Below are 21852 nucleotides of genomic sequence, written 5' to 3' on the forward strand. Positions count from 1 at the left end.
ACTTTTATTTGAGGGTATGCATCTTCTCACAATTACTTTATGAGTTACGTTAGTGTCGAATTTTCTAACAAAATAAACAATGCCTAGTAACAGACAAAGGTGTGATGACAAAGGCTACGCAACAGTGTGAAGGCGGTGGTAGGGTTGTCATTAGCAAACAAAGCAAAGTTATAAAACAACAAAGCAAAAGATTGTTTCTTCTATACGTCAAACAGAAACTAAAAAAAATGCCCACCGCAGAGTAAAAAACTTTGCGCGGCAATTCCCCTCAAATACGACATAAAAAGTAAAACCTCGTTCGGAGGTGCACATGAGGTAAGTTCAGTTAAAAGTTTTACCGAAATACGAACAAACGAATAATCAAAGGAACAGAATTGGTGTGAATTAAGAGAATTTAAAACTGTTAGGAAAAACGGAATTTCAAAAAATTATTTCAAAATTTTTTCTAGAGGTTTTAATATTTGGCCACATATATGATTGTATGTATAGTGGTGGCAGCATAATAAAATAAATAAGTGACGCGTACACTTCTGTTAAGTGTTCGGCCGAACTCCTTCTCTTATTTTTGGTATGCGTCTTGTTGTTGTTCCATAAATAGAGGAGCGTACAGTTTTAACCTTCATGTGCCCGGCTTACTACATTTGTAGTAAATTGTGAAAAAAAGTGAGATAAAAAAAAATTTTCCGAAACAACAATGCCCGAATTTTTTAGTAACTTCCTGATTATCAAATCAAAGTCAATTAAGAGTATAATAACACTCGAACTATTATTTGCCTGACCTCTAGACCCTACTTGAAAAAACATCATCTTGCGGCCGGCTTACTACATTTGTAATTAGTAACCATATAAAATGTATGCAAAATAGTATTTTATAGTTGACTTCAGCTTGAACTAAGAGCATTTATAGGTCTTGTGTTACTAGCAGGTGTAAATAAATCAAATGACGAAGATGTGGATGTGCTATGGAGCCAAGAATGCATTTGCTTTTATCGAGCAGTAATGCCTAAGTCACGCTTCAAAGAAATTGTTTGATTCATTAGATTTGACAGCGAGCGTACAAGAGCAGTTAGGCTAGAAGCCGATAAGGCTGCTCCAATATCTGAATTGTGGACACAAATAAACGCAAATCTGCGCAAATATTACCAACCCTCTGGAGAAATTACTGTAGATGAACAATTATTTGCTTATCGCGGTCGAACTAGGTTTACTCAGTACATACCCTCTAAGCCTGCCAAGTATGGGATACAGGTTTGGTTTGCATGCGATGCTAAGTCGTTCTATCCACTCAAAAGTGAAATATATACTGGAAAAAACTCAAATGCTGGTCGAGCAAATAACGTAGGTGAAGGTGTTGTGCAAAGGTTATTATGCCATTGGGAGAACACCGGAAGGACTATTATTTGTGACAATTTTTTTACATCGCTAAACTTAGGCAAGTATTTAATGTCCAAAGGTCTTGCTATTCTTGGTACTGTTCGTCAAAATAAAACGTTTGTACCATATGAAATGAAGGCTGACCGCAATCGTGCTGAAGAATCTTCCATTTTCGGGTTTCTCGATTTAAAGTTTTCTTTGGTACCTTATGTTCCAAAAAGAGGCAGATCAGTTATAATACTTGCCAGCACACCTTTGACAAATTCAATTGTAGCTGAAAAGAAAAACAAGCCGCAATACATCCTTGATTGCAATGCAAACAAAGGAGGCGTCGACGTAATGGATAAAATGCTTTCTGCATATTCAACGAAACGCAAAACATTGCGTTGGCCCTTGGCCATGTTTTATAACATGCTGGACATAAGTGCACTTGCATCATTCATCATTTACTCGGAAAACAATCCATATAACCGTCGCACAGACGCGCGACGAAAGTTCTTGCGGAGCTTGTCTAAGCAGCTTTTTATGCCAGCAATTGAACAGCGCTCTCAAGTTCCCCGGGTGCTGGGATTCCACCAACCACGTAAAGCTATCGAAATGGCACTGGATCGATCCCTTTCTGCTACATCTAATGTTCATTCGAACATTCGATAAACAACCAAAATATCCTGTACCTTGTCAATACTGTGAAATAGGATGTCGTAACAACACACGAAAAATCTGTAATTGGTGCAAAAAAGCAGTGTGTAATGCACATGCCGAAACATATATTTTAGGAAAATGCTGTTCAACTCCTGAAAATTAAAACATTTTTTGTATTTAAATTATCACCTGAATTCAATATTTTTAAATAAAAAGGTTATTACACACGTACAAGTAAAAAAAAAAAACCATACAAGTCTTTTTTTCTTAACATTAGATTGGTTTTGCATGCAATTACGTAGTTACTACAAATGTAGTAAGCCGACCGGGTACGTAAGTTTTCTATCCCGGGCACATGAATGTTAAGCCGACTCCGAATGGCAGATATTTTTTATGAGGAGCTGTTTCTTGGCAGAAATACACTCGGAGGTCCGCCATTGCCTGCCGAGAGGCGACCGTTGTTAAGAAAAACTTGTTCTATCATTTTGGTGTTTCATGCACGGATATCCGAACCTAAACACTCCCGAATGGTAGCCACACCCCAGCCCATTCGACTACGGCGGCCGCCATAAACACTTTGATCAGCTGTGGCTATTTTTTTTTTTGTTTCTTTAATGTTTATTATTTGCTTTACTGGTAACATTTTTATTATATATATTTCAACTAAATTTGAACTTCAACAAGTTTAGTTGAGGAAATTTCAAAACAAAACATCTCAATATTACGCAGACTGCAGAAAAGATATGGTTACACGAAACGGACTACTGAAACAGCTAATGATAATAATGGTCCAGATTCAAAACAAGCGTCATTTAATATGTGTTATTTGAATGTTTCTGTTTTCTCTTTTGTTTTTAATAATATTTTCAAAAAAAAATAATACAATTTTATTTCATATCAATATTTAAGCCTAGTAGTAAATATTTTACCGAATCACCAATGAACTAAAATCTCGAATTTCCAACGATTCGAGAAAGTAAAAAAAACTGAAATCTCTAACGACACTCTTCACTTCCCAGTTACTTACTCGCCTGGGTATTCGGATCCATCGACCTATTGTCGCAAAGTATTGCCGCGATAATATTACATATATTACACTAGTTTACACCAAAAATGGTCCTCGATCAAGGAATGATGAGCGACTACTGCTGGATGCAACTTCGTGAAGATTCCGTGCAACATAAAAGAAGAAGTTTGAGAGTAAAAGCGTATTTTTGACCTCAAACAAGTCAAAAGTTGCAAAATCACACGTGTTGACTTTATGGGTCATAACTTCTACAATTTTTCGTCGATTCAGACAAACTTAGGCTTAAAATGTAGGTGACAAAATTTTCTTTCAGAAAACCTATCTTATGTCGATATAAAAAAATTGTTTGTTCCAGAAAAAAGTTAATAAACTTTTAATTTAGTAAAAAACGTCAAAAATGCTTTTTTTTTGACTTTCAACAGCTGCTTTGCGAAAACTACGACTTCCATTGACACGAATTATATATTGGCATGTAGGTTATATGTGTGCCTTTCGAAATTAATGCACTTCGAAGAAATGGCGCGCACTGTTCTCGAGATTGCAGGTAATAACTGCACTATTGCCCAAAAAACAGGTTTTTTGGGAATATCTCGGAAACCGTTCTTTGAAAAAAAAAAAAATTCATTTTTGGTTTCAGAGACCTCAAATTAGTCTAAAAAACGCCTTTTGGTCGAGGACCATTTTTGAAAGTGAAAATTCGTAAATTTGTGTTATCAGAGAAAACGAATTATGCTTATTGGGATATTTTTATTTACATATATACGTATATGAATGTGAAGCCTATATACTCTTGTAGTGTTTTGAATTATTAGAATAATAAAAACACGATATAATTGTAACAAAAAGCCAATACGCATTTTTTTAATTTTGCAGTTCTCTGCAAAACTTATACTTAAAAACATTAAGTGATACATTTTTCGTTTTTTCACCGTACATTTTTTCTTGGCATTGCGACAAAACTGCTTGCTGGTAGAATACACTCTTGCCAGCGGGATAAAAGGAAGAAAGCGTGGACAAAGTATTAAAAAATTCCATATGTTTATTTGTGCGGCAGTCCGCGACACCATATAAAAGATGAGTTGCTATCGCGACATTTACTTGAAAACAATTTTGGCATCGCATTTGTTTAGCAATTGGCCACCATCGTGCGATGTCAATGACAGATGTTTCAAGCAAACAGGTAGGACCTAAAGATTCCAAACTTATTTGAACTAATCATATCTATGTATATGAAATATTTTGTCTTTACATGCCCAAACAAATTAGTGCAGTTCTGTTCAAAACAAATATGGGTGCAAATATTAAATAAACACACCCTAAAGTAAGATCAAAAATATGTTATTACGGGCATAGTTCCGATTTTATTAAATTTAAAATAATTAGTACCAGTTGATTCTGGGTTCAAAATCGACAGCGGGCAAAATGATATAATTATACAAAAATTAATTTCTAATAGTGCAGGAAAACCTTCTCATCAAAGAATTCTACAGTTAGGAAGTAGCATACGACAATAAAGCCCTTCATTTGTAAGAAAACGCCATCAAAACGACCGAAATCCTTCTCAAAAGAAAAAAAAAACATTTCAAAGGATTGAAATTTCAAGCATGTAAGGATGATTAGGTGTGATTACCTTACACAGATCAATTTGGGTTAAAAAATTGCAGGAGCGTCGTTCAGAAAATCTATTCTGCGTTTGCTGTAGAGCGATATCCCCTGTTTTATTAAATTAACGTACCTAATGTTATGTAATAATTCTTCTATTTTTCTTGCGGCCATATTTAATTTTATAATCTTGCAGGACAAAAGACCCTTGAAATTGCTACATTGACAGCTGCATGCCATTTCAATGAAGGATTTCATCCTATTTTGAAAGTTATGGACACTATGGCAGTCACAATCGGTCCGCACGCTGCTAGCTACGCTACGAAATACAATGTACAATGCCGCTCGGGTATCAAAGGCGGATATAGACGCAGTTAAGGCTTCTAAAGCGGCCAGGTCAAGTCGTAAAGCAGCAAAACTTGCTGAAAATGATGTCTACAAAAAAACCGAAGGATTATTATACGCACCAGGCATAGACGAGTAATGTATGTAAGTACGAATTTTGTCAAGAAAATCTAAATATTTGAAAACTTTAAACGGGTTTTTCTCAAAACAACGTTTTTCTGGTCTGTCAACAACATACAGCAAATTCTATTTAACCGATTGATCTGAAATTTTCATCAGTTATTCCACACATCAGTAGTTCTGACAAGAGCTACTTTCGTCTCTTTTCAGCCCTAACTTTCAATACTACAGTCTGATTTGCCCCCGAAAAACATGCCTTTTTTCAAAAGTCCGCTATTTTGGTGCCACACTACTACAAAAAAATATGTAAAAAAAAAAGTTTTTGTATACTATTTGATGTCAATAATAACATACTATAAAATCAAAATGATCGCATTTTATTTTCTTTAAAACAAAAATTCCTAAAAAATATCTACCAGACTACCAGACCTTAAAGTATCTAATGGCATACGGTATTTTCTGTCCCTGTAGTCGAATGGGTTGGCTGGTACGAAACACACTACGGGCATGAAACACCAAATGATCGGAAAGGTTTTTTCTAAAAGCGGCCGCCCCTCGTCAGATAATGCCAAATTTCCGAGAGTATTTCTGTCACGAAAAAGTTCTTCCTGCCGGTCCCCATAAAAATGTAGGTCCCTCCGTTTGGAAATAACATCACGACTCATATCATTAATTATAGGAGGAGCTCGGCCAAACACAAGAAATGACTCAAAACTCTCTGATTTTTGATTATTTCTACTTTTTCACGGTTTTGCGTATTTTCTCTGTGTGATGAATGCAGGATTTTTTTTATCAAATAGACTTTACTAGACTACATCAATTTTTGTCTTCTTAGTTCTGATTAAATAGTGCGAAATTTTGATGGAAACTATTCGAATTTTTATAAATGTTGTACAAAGTTTGCAACATTGACTTATATGGTACATATCTGTTGTAGAATGAACTATAGTTTTATATATTAGTTAAACAAAAGAAAAGGAGTAAAAACTGATTAAAACATCGCGTAATTCAAGGTGCATGCAATAAACTATATTCCGTCCTTTAGAATATGAGAATTACCTGGTACTCAATGATAAAATGGATGTTCCCATAAAGTTTCAATTCAATGTTCTTAGTCTAGTTAATAAAGCCTAGGTTATATGAGGTTCGAATCCCCGTGCATGAAATAAGAAAATAACAGACAAAGTTTTTTCTAACAGCGGTCGCTCCTCATACAAAATATCTGCCGTTCGGAGACGGCGAAGAACTCGGCTAAACTCCCAAAAAGGCTCAAAGGTCTCACCAATTCGAACTTCCACGAAAACCGTTTTCAGGATGTAATGAAATAATCGTCATGTACTATAGTGGAGTAAAATAAACATGGAATAATAAAGCATTTAATCCTTAGATCTTTTTGTTAGACCTTATGCATAATAAGCTTTAGTCCATACTCATTTTTTAAATACAACTCGAGAGTTCCAACTCATGATGGACTATTTATCTGAAAGACAAAGCTTGAATTTACGGGGAAACGTTTGAGAATAGTTAAAGAATTATATACTAATTTAATTGTAGCCTAATTCTTTTTTTTTTTTTTTTGTTTTTGGTTATGTTACTACATTCTTCATATGAACGTATGTGAAGTTTCATTCCAATCTGTCAATTCATTCTTTGTTTACAAGCCATTTAGAATCGACGTGTTAGAATATTTTTTACAATGGAAAAAATCAAGTATCGTGCAGTGCTAAAATTTTTTGTTTTTGGAAAGTTTAAAGCAAAGAAAATTGATTAAAGAATGTTGAAAGCGCTTAAGGGGGGGGTAAGGGATAAACGCTAAAAAAAAAACACTTTTTTCATGAATTTATTTTAGCGAAACGGTTCAAGTCAGATTATTAAAAGTTGTTTCATATTACAGTAACATTTCAAGAATATTTGATAAAATTTTCATGTAAAAATATTGCAAAATGAGCGAATGAGAGCACATTTACGTAGACGTCTTTTCAAAAATACATTTTGCAGTAGTCAGCATATCTCAGCGTAGAATCATCTGAAATCAAAAAAATCTAATAATTTAGTTAAAGTATGAGTTAAACTTCCCCCCAACGTTTATTTTGACGATTTATTTTCATTTTCAGCCATTTGGTAGTCGTTTGAAGTAAAAAGTGATTTTTGACGAAAAAATGCCGCCATTTTGTAGGTGTAAAACCACCTTAATATAAAAAAAAATGGCGAAAAAAAACGTTGGCGGGAGGTTTTTTATATGTAAAATATGTGTGCAAAATTTCAAAAGGATCGGTTGAGTAGTTTTCAAATGCCAATGACTACGCACTTTAAAAAAAAAAGTTCGAGAAAACCGCGTTTAAAGTTTTAAGTTATCTCGGCAGATGTTTGAGGCGGCTCGGCTTTATGCTCTATAACTTAAAAAGTTTTGCTCGGATTGACTTAAAATTTTAACACGGTATTTTTGAAATGTTTTACTACAATAACATGCAAAAACAAAAAAATCGATTTTTATCCCTTAGCATCAGTTTTCTGGGATGCGAAAGGAATTCTGTTTGTGAATTACTTGCAAACTGGTAAAATAATAAATTTTGAATTTAGTGTAACTTTTAGACTAACTGAAGAAAAAAATTCGTGAAAAAATACCCTGTTTGCAAAAGAAAATAATTATTTTTCTTTAGGACAATGCACGCGTGTCACAAGTGTATTTTGGCAATGGCTAAAATCTATAAATTAAAGTTCTAATTGTTGGAGCATCCACCGTATTCACCACATTTAGCCCCTAGCGACTTCCATTCAGACCTAAAAAAATCATGCATGGAAAGCGTTTTTTATCAAATGATGGGGTCAACAGCTGTGGAAGTGTATTTTGCAGTCCTTCCAAATTCTCACTTCAGGGATGGAATTCATAAACTGGAGTTTTGTTGGAACAATCTCAGGGAGACTATACTGAATTTCAAACAATAAAATTGTGTTTTTCTATTAAACAGCCAAGTATATATGGATGCTGTCATAAGGAGAACTTTGGTGAATTATTAACTTACAATTCCACTAAAGTTCTATTTAAGAAAAAATCGCAAGCTCGAGCTTTAAACCTCCACAACTGTTTAAGATTAGCACGCCAGATAGCATATAATGTGAACTAAATAATAAATGTATATGTATGTATGTTAACTTAAGTTAAGTCATACGTACAAATCTATTTTTGGTATCGGTATACATACACAGCATGCCCTTATTCTTTATTGATTATATCGGCCTGAATAGTTTCCAACTTGCCGATTTAGAAATATATTTATGTGCCAAAAATATGTCTACGAGGAGTAAAATAGAATATTTATATACATATGTACTGGTACATATTACTATCCCTGCAGGGAAAATCTAAATAAGTGATAAAATGTCGGGTTCCGCACTGCTAAGTTCTATTTCGGGGGGCATAGTAAATGTTATGCCAATATACACCATTGAGACAGCGGCCGTCGTAGGCGAATGTGTTGGTGTGTGAATACCATTCGGAATTCAGAGAGAACATAGGTTCGAATCTGGGTGTAACACCAAAATTAAGAAAATGTTCTTTCCAATAGAGGTCGCCCCTCGGTAGGCAATGGCAAACCTGCGAGTGTATTTCTGCCATAAAAAAGCTCCTCATAAAAAATATCTACGATCGGCGTGAAACTGTAGATCCCTCTGTTTGTGGAACAACATCAAGATGCACGCCAAAAATATAAGGAGGAGCTCGACCAGATACCCAAATAGGGTGTACGCTAGACCGGGTCGATTTGTGGGGAGGCAAAAAATTCGCTCATAACTCTGTGAAAATCATATTCTAGGGATCAAAATAAGAAACTTTGCCGAGGAACCATACCTCTAAAACGAATTCTGATGTCCCCCAATTTGGGTCGGACTTTTTAGTTTCTTTTCTCATGTAAAGGCCAAAAATGGTGATATTTTGAAATGATTGTATGGGGAACCCCCCAGGGGAGTTCCAGTGGGTGTGCCACTGGCATGGGTGGATCGGCCGTCCAAAGTTAGTGGGGGTCGGTCATACATTTGGACTCGATTGGAGCACTCTAAATGGGTCAAAGTGGGATTTTTCGTTCGACCCAAATTGGGGGACATCAGAATACGTTTTAGAGGTATGGTTCCTTCGGCAAAGTTCCTTATTTTGATCCCTAGAATACGATTTTCACAGAGCAATGAGCGAGTTTTAAATCGACCCGCCCTAGTGTACGCTCTACGATATAGATAATGCAGAGGTGGGGTCAACATTGGACCGTTAATCGGCTCTTAGCGATTTTGAAGCTGATTGGCTGACGGAATCGGAGTCATGACTACCGAGAAAATAATGGATTTCTTTCAGTTTTCAAGAACAATAACACAACTATAGTAAACATTTATGTAAATGAAACAAAGTTTCCATTTGAAACTTGGATTTCTTGCAAAAAATTATTAAATCTTTTGGAGGAATAAATACTTTCTATTTATGGCACATTTCTTTGAAAAATATAATTTTATTAATTTTACTAATTTTTATGGAACTCCTCTTTTCTGTAAGGAAATACTCATGTATTTACTTAAATTGCAAAACAAAAATTTTCTGTAAACATTTTCCTCCCTGCCTAAAGATTTCCACCTGCTGACGATGTTCTCTTCAAAGATATCACTAATTCTTTCTTTGCTGAAGACAATTAAAGACCTCCATTTGTTGTTTGACACATAAAACTCAAAACCAGAAAGCGGAAATTCTTTAGCAAGGTTGAAATTATTGGCATTTGGCCCTTTTGGATTTTAAGTGTGTTCAAATATTCTACCACACGCAGCAAATCATTGCAAACGCCAATGCTGCCAAAGTTTTATTTTCAAGTTGTTTGTAAAAATTAAGAACTGCCAGCTTTTTAATAGAATGCCTTTATAAATATTATGTTACAATAATTTTCTTGCTACATTTTGTAAAATATCTAATATTTTTTCTTCGCTATATAGCAGAACTTTAAGAAATACTTGAAATACATACTTACAGAGAATAAAGTACACATTTTCAAAAAAAGTAGTGGATCTACTACTTTAGTAGTAGAAGTCTGAGCACTGGTGTGAATACGTGTGAGATGAGCGGACAGAACTCCGCTGCCGAGTACCCGGTGAGGTGGCAGCTGAGTTTACTCTCACAATTTTGATTGAGATGGAAAAGCCTGATAATATATATATATCATTCTAGGTAAGAATCTCTTAACGGGTATAAAAAAATTACTTATGTTTCTCTGCAGGGCATATGAGTTATACATACATACATATATTAAGTGCATACGAATTTGAATATGTATAAAACATGTATCAAACATTCATCAATCTAAACACATTATGCCATACCAAAAAAAAAACATAACCGCAGCTATTGAGATTTGTCAAAATAGAAATAAAATTCAGTATAAAATCGGAAAGCAAATCATGTGATCGAATGCTTGGCTAATTAAATGTTCTTTATATATTTTTATATTAAATGCATACTCGTATGTGTGTGGGCCGCATATAGCTGTACATATGTAGGTTCATAATTATGTTGCGCATTCACGCATTACTCCCAAGAGGAGCTGAATCTCGGCTTGACGCCTTGCACCATTTGACTAAATTGCGGAAGCAAGTGTCATGCCTAAAAAATGGCAGCCAAGGGCAAGCCGACCATGTCATAAAAACTGTGCATAAGATGTGGCGATACGAAGCAATGGTTCTTGAAGTGTCTTGCCATTCTTTAGCTTGGCTATCCTCACCCAAGAATATCTTCGACTTCTTTAAAGTTTCTCATGCCATCATAACTTTCCTTCGGAATGTACAGGGTCCGGCACTCAAAATGCAACCAACAATTTACTTTTGCTCGACATGACCACCTTTTGCCTTGACTATGGCCTTGAGATGCTCGAGAAATGAATCGCAAGCTGCCCGAATGTGACTTGCAGGTATTTTGGCCCACTCGCGGACAGTGGCTTTTTTCAGCGCCTCGAGACTGATGAATCTTTTAGTTCGGACCTTGCTCTCCAAAATGGGCCAAAGAGACCAATCCATCGGATTCGCGTCTGGTGAATTTGAGAGCCATTGTATGGACGTTATGAAGTTCGGAACGTTGGTTTTTAGCCATTCTTGGTTCACTCGAGCTTTGTGAGACGGTAACGAGTCCTGTTGAAACGTCCATGGTCTGCCACCAAAATATTTGTCTGCCCACGGCTTCAAATCAGACTCCAGAATATTTTCCCGATAATATTTCGCATTTACCTTGACGCCAGGCTCGATGAAAACGATTGGAGAGCTCCCATCTGCGGTTACAGCGGCCCAAACCATTACCTGTGGCGGGTGCTGCCTCCTGGTGACCAATCGATTCTCGTACGAACGGTCGGTCAAATAAATCCTATAGTTTTGGAAGTTTATGAATTGCTCAATTTGAAAAATTTTCTCATCAGAAAACCCAATATTCGGAAATTGACGACTTTAGGCCAAGAGAAGCAACTCCTTCGTTCTCTCAAGTCTGACTTATTGCTGCTTTGGTGTGACATCATGAGCCTTTTGGATCTTGTAAGACTTGACTTTGAGATCATTTTTCAGTATGCTGCGGATGCTACGCTCAGATGTGTTCAGTTCTTTTGCCATTTGATTGGCGCTTCATAGGGGTTTCGCTGAAGTCGCTTCTTCACTTTTTGAACCATTTCACGTGACGTTGCAGTCTTTTGATGACAACTTCCATGACGTTTCGCGATGCTAAGTAATGGTGCGATAAACAAAAACTTTATTTACTTTAAGGTGCTCGAGCTGGTTGTGATTCTCTAGCCAAATATAATGCAATCACACTATTACGTTTGAAATCCTTATTGATTTTCTTTTTTTCGCGTTTACTTTCGGCAAAATGCTTCCTTGCGCTTATAAACAATACTCTAAACTGTCATTTAGCCAACTAACAGACAGCTGATGCACGGGCATCAGCTGCGCGAGCGGTGTGAAGTTGGTTAGACTTTGGGTGCCGGACCCTGTAATAGCATTTCCATTTATCAAGGCTTACAATTGCGTATTAATTAAAAAACGGTATTAACCAAATTAATCAAATATATTTTTCTTCGACGAACGTAATATTATAATCCGGATCATGCTCACAAAATAAAAATACAATAACTAAATATGTATCTGGAGGCCTCTAAAACAGGTTAAATCACGTATGAATGACTCAAAGCATTGAGATTTATTAATGCTTGAACTGAATTTTTTGCATACGTTTTTAATTTTTTTATTTTCTTTTGTGCCTATTGGTAATTTTTTAATAAAGAAAATGTTGACAGATATTTTGTTATCGAGAAGAAAAAATATACAGAAAATAACTCCATTTACTACATTTGTTAGCTCTTTTAAATTTAATTTATCAATAAAACGTTTGAGTTGAAAAATAATTTTGTCAAAATGTGTGCGTCTTTTAAGGCTTGCCATATGCAGCCCATCCTTTTTGGGTGTTTGGCCGAGTTCTTCATCCTATTTGCAGTGTGCGTCTTGATGTTGTTCCACAAATGGAGGGACCTACAGTTTCAAGCCGACTCCGAAGGGCAGATGTTTTATTTTTTAACGAGGAGCTTTTTCACGGCAGAAATGCTCGGAGGTTTGCCATTGGCGCCGGTTAGCGACAAAAGAAACGACTGTCAAAATCGCGTTAATGGTTATCGCGCCAATCAAAAAGAAGAAGTTCATTAAATAACAAGAACCTCATTAATCACAAAAATTTAACAAATTTCAAAAAAATGTCTTTTAACCTTTTAATCGGTATCTGTAGAAAACTTCGGCACATGTTTGGAAGTCTTATATGAAGTTCTCAATATCGTAGGCAACGCGATTGTTGAGCAACACCGAACTTTCACTTTATTTATGGCAATTAAAATTGGATAAGCTATAAAACTACACTCTCAGAAGCTTTCTACAGATTGTTGAAAGAAAATTTAAAGTATTGAGCAGGTTTTTTGAAATTTACAAATTTTTTGTAAATTTCGTTCAAAGATTTGAGAATATGGATACCAAGGCGAATTGAGTACCATAGGTGGCTTCTCCCTAAAAAAGTTACTATATTTTTCACGATTTTGACAAGCCTTACCTTAGGTCCCTTACCTATTACATGTGTGTTAAAATTCAGTGAATGGCTTGGTAATATTGAGATTTATGACATTTAAACTAAACAAACTAATGAAAACGAAGGGCCGAAAACACGAATTACAAAATTACCTCAAAATACAATTCTTTTGCGTTTTTATGCGGAAGACACAGTGGCAAGGAAGTGCTTGTGTGCCTAAAATTTCTTGCGTTTGGTAGTTTCCATTGCTCAGGCCTACTCTTCCCCTTCAGAAACAAGTAGTTCCCCTTCCTTTTGTTTGTTTATTCATGGACTCTGACGACACAGCGAATTTGGAAGACGCATCCTAGTATTCTAGCATCCTTGTACGGATACTTCATACACTTTATGTCTTCTTCTTCAAACTGTTTCTGCTTGCAGTCAATTTTTTCTCGTTGTGGGACTGTTAAATTTTTTTCACCTCATGAATGCCAAAAATGTTGAGATCAGGCAACTTTGCTACCGTTTGCCAAAAGTACCTAGTGGCTGGAATTTCTTTTTACTCAGTAACCAAGCGCATCAATTGAGAATTACATTGCGAGACCTTCGAATTAAATTTACTTATTAAGCAAATAAGAATGTAAAAATTCTGTAAAATGGGGTTTGGAGAAATGTAGTTACCAGAATAAAAATAATACCATTCTCATTAGGTCATACTCATATACACTAACTGCCACATTTCCACGCTCCTTATATTTTTAAATAATTTTTGTGAATTAAATTTTAACGATACAAATTTAAATTCATCATCATCGTTGTTTACCATCGTAGTAGTCATGAGAGCGACGAAATATATTTTCAGTAATACAGGGTGGCTGATGAATTTTGCTACATTAAGAAACTCAAATAACTTTTTTTTAGTGTATGGAATTCATTTTTTTTTTTCAAGTTGAAGGTCATTAAATTTTATTAAATGTAGCTTAACTAGTTTTAAAAATAATTGAATTTAAATGCCCCCCATGCTCGTTGACACAAGTGCGGCATCTTAGTAAAAAGTTGTTTATTGCTGCTTTGAGAGTTGCGACAGGAATAGCCGCAATTGTTGCCCGAATGGATTGTTTTAGTTCATCCAAATTTGTTGGCTTTGTTTTATAAACTTCTTGTTTACATAAACCCCACAAGAAAAAGTCAGGTGCAGTAAGGTCAGGCGACATGGGGGGCCAACGAAATTCGGAGTTTCTTGAAATCAGTTTATTGGGAAATTTTCGTCGCAACTCTGTCGTAACAGTCTGGGCTATGTGAGACGTTGCCCCATCTTGTTGAAACCACACAGAGTTGAAAGGAATTCTCTTTCGGCGTAGTTCTGGATAGAAAAATTCTTTCAGCATTTTCAAATAACGGTCTCCAGTAACCGTAACGGTGTGACCATTTTCTTCAAAGAAATAAGGCCCGACAATACAGCGTGAAGAAACCGCACACCACACTGTCACGCGAAGAGGATGCAATTCCGTCTCGTGGAGTATCTGTGGGTTAGAAGTACTCCATATTCGACAATTTTGTTTGTTCACATTGTCGTTCAAATCGAAATGGGCCTCATCAGACATGAAAAGGTAGTTTAACATGTTTTGGTCTTCTTCCACCATTTGCAGGATCTTCTGGCAAAATTCCAAGCGAATCGGCAAGTCTGCTGCATTCAGTTTGTTAACCATTTGAATTTTGTAGGGAAATAAGTCTAAATCTTTGTGCATTATTGTTTGCAAAGACTGTCGGCTGACACCAAGTTGAGCAGATAAGCTTCTTGTTGAAACCCTTGGATTGCTTTGTATAGCTGCAGCTACAGCAGCGATCGTTTCCTCCGTCCGAACTGGTGGGTTTCGATGATAAGGCCTTCTCTTGCGACTGTTCCTTGCTCAGCAAAATTATTCACCAGTCTCATTATGGTCCATCTGCTCGGGGGATCGCCGCCAAACATCCGCCTGTACTCTCTCTGTACCAAAACTACGGACTCCAGTGCGTGATAGCGGCGGACTATCCAAATTCTTGTTTGCGTGTCCCAGTTATCCATTTTAATAAATTTTAAAGATCAATCTGCAAATTAAAACAAAAATGGAACAGATAACTTAAAAAGAAAAAAAGTTATTCAATTTTTTTTTTGGTAGCGGCTTTCATCAGCCACCCTGTAGTAGTAAGCCGACATATCAAAAGTGGACGCTCATCATTTGCATATTCACGTTTTGTGTCGCTAGGACGATCTTTTGGTAAGGAAAATTATTATTTATATTCAATACGCTGTTAGTTTATCGGTTTTCAAGGGAATTCTGAAATATGTTAAGGATTCAACTGCCAGAAGAGTCTTAAGAAAAGTCGGCTAGGAAGAAGCCATTTATTTCCCTAATAAATTGACAAAAACGAATTGCTTTCGAAAAGGACCAAAATTTCGGAAAAATTTCTTTTTCTCAACTGTGTAATATGGTAGTGGTGGGGTGAGGGATGGGGTGGGGATGGAGTGTATGACAGCTGGCAGCTGCAAGCAAAGAGGTATTGAGACACTTTTTGTGCGGAGTGGAGGAAGGTTACTGTCAAATAGACTTCCAAATTGGTAAAATCTATTCCAATTAACTTAAAGAAGTGTTGAAACGCCGTGAGCACCCAAGAACTACTGTAAAAGTGCATATTTTTGAGAGTTCTTTGATTATTTGAAATTTTTATAAACGAGCGAAAACTCTTAGAGTTTGTCATTTTATTTGTTAAATGTTGTGTATTAAATTAGCTGTGCGTTTTATTTAAAAATTTAAATGTCGTTATATATAAAAAAAATTATTTCAAACACTTAAAAACTTTTTTGTGTTACTTTTTCAACTAACCACAAAGGACGTAGACTTATGACACCAAGTGTATGTAAACTAACATAGTACATATATATGCACATATGTGTATATCCTTACAATGGAGTTCATAAAAATGTAAAAAAAATTTAAAATGCTTTATATGTATAGGAGAATGGGGAGTTGTGAGACGGGTTTTGTTTTTGGACCGTATTACTCAAAATCTTAATATTCTGCATATGTCAACGATGGAATCTTTAGTCAATGAATACTGGAAGCTATTGGTATGGCCTATTTAACAAAACTACAATTTTCCTTAAAATTAAAATTGTATATAATAATATAAAATATAATACAAAATACAAAAATGTGGGGAGTTGTGAGACACCATGGTTTAAATCAATAAAAATGACTTATTTTAGTTGTTAGTTCTTTATTAAGATGAAAAATAAAAAAGAAAAGACAATTGTTATAAAAAAGTGTATAAAAAATGCAATGCCATCAATCTGATGATTCGCAGTGAGAACATGTGTAATACCAGTTCGTAAATTGGCACACTTTAGATGCACAACTAGATCGCATACATTGCAATGAATGGAGTTGTTTCTGCTTAACTTTTTCGGCATTGCACCTTTGCAGATGATGCAAAAATCTTCTTCTTCTTTAAATTCTGATGAACTTGAAATTATTGCTGCTGAAAGATGCGTTAAAACGTCGAAAAAAACGGTGTCTCACAACTCCCCACATTTGTTGTCTTACAACTCCCCAAATCGTTGTTTTTATAAATGGCCGCGTAGTCATAAACACATCGAACGTTCATGCCCAAGTGAATGTGTAAATTCAAAGCTAATAGGACAATTAATAATTTGTATATATTAACATTTGCAATTTGCTTCAACAACTGATCGAATGTATCGCAAAACAAATGATAAAAAAAACTTACCGAGAAATTCCGAAACACAGTAACTGGAGAGACGCGTCGAATGCGTGTAAATATGACCAATGCTAGCTGAAAAGTGAGATCGCATCGAGAACACTTGTTGACACTTAAAATCGAATGTAAACAAATGAATAATGCCGAAAGGTAACAATGTCTCACAACTCCCTGTGTCTCACAACTCCCCACTTTCCCCTACTATATACATATGTAAATTGAAGAGTCATATGGGATTATAGCTTGTCTTCAAGAGAAGGAATGTTACACCAGTTGGTTTAAGGGAGAAAGTGTAACTATTTCCTCATTTCGTAAAGGGCTCTTCGCATGTTGGATATATGTACATATGTATGTTGAGTACATATCGCTCATTTGTTGTAAGAATGGTGTTCGCACCCCTCTTTATAATTCATCGTCACCGCCCCTGTACTTCCAATTGTCGTTACAGCTATCAAATTTACATTAACACTCTCTCATCACTGCCCTTGTTTCTAACGTCGCTATCGTCTTCGCTGGAGCTCCCGTTTTCTTACTTCCACTATCTTCGCACCTTCCTTTATGCATTGTTTTTGCCCAATAATCAACAGCATTAGCATAAGTTTGTCGAACTATTTTCGCTCATTGTATTTTTTCCTGCTATTTCAGAAAATCATACGTAACAGGTGAAATAGCAGGACCTTTCCAATATACCATAAACGTCTTGACTTATGCATATATTTAATTTAGTAATAAGAATCATTCTATTGTTCAATAAATAAATGTCGTGAAATTTTTGTGCCCAACAACCCACCCACAACTTTGAACTGACAGTATGCGGTGTATAATATATGAGCGAACTGGAGACCAGCACCTCTCTATTTATATATATACACATATGTATTGTATGTATTTATTTATGTGAGAGACAAAGTGTTGGGAGATTGCGCTCTTATAGAAAACAGTGTTAAAGCATTGAATAAGTAATAAGTTAAGTTAATTACTGATTCAATGGCTAAAGCCACAAAATGAGCTATTTTTGAAGAAATCGCTACAAAAATAACATTTCTTTATGAAAAACAAAGAGGATAATTATGGAAGGTAAGAAATTTTGCTCAGATCGCATGGGGGCTTATATTGAAAAAATGCATTGACGGTGTTCTGTGATATTAATTAATTTTGCGTGAAATATTGTGTTATTGACATTCATCCTTTTGGATAAGCAGGCAAAAATTACAACAATCTCCTATTTTATGCGTGTGTAAGATATTCAAGGCCATATTAATTAAGAGTATCTTATTCAGGCAGATTAAATTGTAAGCTTTAGACTCTTTTTCTCGGCATTTCCGTTTTTTGGACTACGGCACTCTTGCATAGGGATGGGCTCTTGGGTTGTTTGGGTGTAAACTACTGTTATTTTCAAATAAATTACACTGTGTGACAAAAAAAACATTAAATATACTTTTATGGAGACCTAGCACAACTTGTGGCTATAGAAAAACTAAAAAAAATGGTATAGGAGAAATTTCCAATACACCCCCAAAATCTCATTTTATGGCCATAAAACCGTTTTTCAGTAGGTTGATGTGAAGAATAACTCCTAACTTCGCCAATTTCCATCCGATTTCGAATTTGCTTTGTTAGTTCGAAAAAACAAAAACAAGCCTTTTTGACAGTGTGTTGACATTTTTTCTGAAATGACATCTGACGAGACTGTAGACGGAAGTATTTGGAATTTTTTTATTTTTTCTCTATTTTTTCGACTTCGACATAAATTTTACGATATTATCCGATATTGAGGATTTTTTTTAGTACACTACTGTTATATTACAATAGTAAATTTAATTTTGCGTCGAATGAGCTATATTTGACTGTAATTGAATTGAAATTAATAGAGTTGTGTGAGTTTTAAGATTTTATCTTTTTTTTTACTAATTTGGTATGTAGGCATCGAAGCATGAAATGATAACAAGTGTCATTAATAGTGTTACATAATATATTATATATTGAAGTATTGTGCAGTGCAGCACGGTACGGTATGGTACGGTGCGATACGATGCAGTACACAACGGAACTGGTTCCAAACTTAAAAATGCATTGGAAACGGCCCTTCGGAGTTTAGTATGGTACGGTACATTTGTCATTCTCTTCATCAGTTTTGAGTACTTCTCTGTAAGAAATTCGATCATCATCATTCATCTGAAGTCGTCATCAACTAAATTCCATTCTTTAAATCGAGAAGTGAGCGTTTCACATTGTCTTCCCGATAGAAGTAAATCACGAAAAAGATAGTGAAAATCTGAATTTGATACAATGTGTCGTTCTGAAGACTTAGAACCAGATGGAAAGTACTCTTCATCATCAGGTTTATTGTTATCAGTTTGATCATCATCAGCAATGAGTTGAACTTCCTTCAGTTCATGACCGGCAGTTGAGTCAATCATATCGTCCAAGACTACGGGGTTCTTAACAGTTGCAACATCAGCATACTTTATGTGCTTTCGAGCATTATAATGATGACCGTTTACGTCCGTTTTATAAAAATAACAATCATCTGGTTTATGATAAGGCTGATGATGCCACATCATCGGAGAATATTGAGAAATTCGACTTTTCTGGCCACGTTTTGATTTATATCTCTTGAATTTTAATGAAACACACAATAAAACTTTGACGTTTTAATAAGGTTAAATTAAAATAACAAACTTCTTTTGTTAATCAATGTACAGTGTGAACTTTGGTACACTTGGGAGCTTTTTCATATTTCTATTGAAAAAAAAGGTGCTATAATATGTCAGATATTTTCGTAAGTTCTAACCAGTTCTGTTGTATGCAGTACAGTGTACTCTTATGTATAAATATACACTCCAATAAATATTACGTATCTATAATAACGCATCAGAACACGTCCTTATTCCCATTTAGCGTAAGTTATACCTACATACCAAATTAGTAAAAAAAAAAAATAAAATCTTAAAACTCACACAACTCTATTAATTTTAATTCAATTACAGTCAAATATAGCTCATTCGACGCAAAATTAAATTTACTATTGTAATATAACAGTAGTGTACTAAAAAAAATCCTCAATATCGGATAATATCGTAAAAATTATGTCAAAGTCGAAAAAATAGAGAAAAAATAAAAAAATTCCAAATACTTCCGTCTACAGTCTCGTCAGATGTCATTTCAGAAAAAATGTCAACACACTGCCAAAAAGGCTTGTTTTTGTTCTTTCGAACTAAAAAAGCAAATTCGAAGTCGGATGGAAATTGGCGAAGTTAGGAGTTATTCTTCACATCAACCTACTGAAAAACGGTTTTATGGCCATAAAATGAGATTTTGGGGGTGTATTGGAAATTTCTCCTATACCATTTTTCTTAGTTTTACTATACCTACAAGTTGTGCTAGGTCTCCATAAAAGTATAATTTCACTGTCGCACAGTGTTATTGTATATTTTGCAACTTTGTAATTTTTTTATAATTTCCGTTAATAATTTCATAATGAAAAACGTGTATTACACAATTTTAGGTGTATTCTACTCGAATTTGGGCCTGCCCATGTGGTTTGAAAGTAGTTCTCTGACCAATGCGAATTTATTCAAAGTGGTACCTACGCCTAGAGCAACTTAGTTTTTTACTTTTGTTTTCGTGGCAGAATGTCAAAGTTATATTGATATTTCGTTTACATTCTGATTGAAACTCGTAGAATTCGGTAATTCGATTTTTATTGTACATTCAAACCACCAAACAGCAAAAGCAAAATATATTATATGTAAATTTTGTTTTTGTACTGTTCCCACCAACTTGTATGAATTCACCTTGATACAACATCTGCCATTCTGTTTTGTTCCAGTTTCTAACTTCCAAGCTCATTACTCCCCCAAATACAAAGCTTTAAGTCAAGATTGAGGGATCTTGAAGAAAAAACCGCAGGGTTGAAAAGATCTCACATAAGATCTCACATAGACCACAAGTGAGTTTCTGCTTAGAGGCAAGTCACAATTTTTTATTTCCAAGGACTGGTTTTGGTTTGTTTGCGTAAACCAATCCTTTTCAATACCCCAGAGATGCAAAGAAGGCTAGAGGGATAGTGTACAAGTCAATTTCTAAACACGTTTTCAGCACCAAATACTTCATTCAATAAATCGACGGATTCACGATCAGCTTGACATATGGCACAGCTCAGCTGAACTCAAAGATTTGAAAGGCCAGAACTCGTCCTTTTACAAACAGAAATACCTTTGAGCATGTCGGTATGCTTGTAGTTGGTAGTTCGTTTTAATTTATTTTTGAAGACGCATAACCAGATTTTAAGTCAAATCCACAAATATTGAGTTTTTCCGTGTTCATGTAAGAATTATTTTTTGGATTTAAATTTTGAAATTACTTTTCAAAGCATTTAAAAGCTGTTGGGGCTCAGTTTTTGCTCAGTAATGCTCAAGCTATTCTGGATGCTTGCCAAATTAACTGCCATAATGACACGAATGTATAGGAGAAACAACCTTAATGCTCACGCAACTATAAAATTTGAAAGATTTTTGAAAGTAATATTTACTTAATTTAAATATTTCATTAACAATTTTTGGTTAGGGACTGTGAATACAGGCAAAACAAATATATTACTTCCCCATATAGGGGTTCCGTTCTACTCCACATAATGATAGACTCTTTCAATTAATAAATCTCCTACACTACTCGTCAGAATTTTAATGATTTGTAAATATTATCAATAATTATCTCGATAAAACCACACCAAGGTTTTTGAAAGTAAAAGCAGTTGTGTATTTATTTGTGTACGTGTACGGAATTTATAATTGCAAATCGATACTGGCGGAAGCAAATACCATTTTTACTCAAAAGCAGACCGGACAGCCAAGAAACAACAGAAATAGTATCTACCAGTGCCCGAAAACAAAAACTAAAATAAGAAATCCCTAAAGTATACAATATGGAA

General features: G+C 35.2%; 1 protein-coding gene across 3 annotated transcripts in view; it reads left to right on the top strand.

Annotated features, from left to right (window-relative positions):
- LOC129241132 (tyramine/octopamine receptor) overlaps positions 1-21852 on the top strand; it is a 69100-nt gene that overhangs the window by 35891 nt on the left and 11357 nt on the right. The window contains exon 2 of one of the 3 annotated variants that reach the window (XM_054877316.1): positions 4842-5134. The exons of 1 other annotated variant lie outside the window; for it this stretch is intronic. The gene's annotated coding sequence lies outside the window, so the exon portion shown is untranslated. The remainder of the gene's footprint in view (positions 1-4841; positions 5135-21852) is intronic. One more of the 3 variants, XM_054877315.1, reaches the window with a different exon arrangement.

The sequence above is a fragment of the Anastrepha obliqua genome, chromosome 3 (genome assembly GCF_027943255.1).
Source record: "Anastrepha obliqua isolate idAnaObli1 chromosome 3, idAnaObli1_1.0, whole genome shotgun sequence".
NCBI lineage: Eukaryota > Metazoa > Arthropoda > Insecta > Diptera > Tephritidae > Anastrepha > Anastrepha obliqua.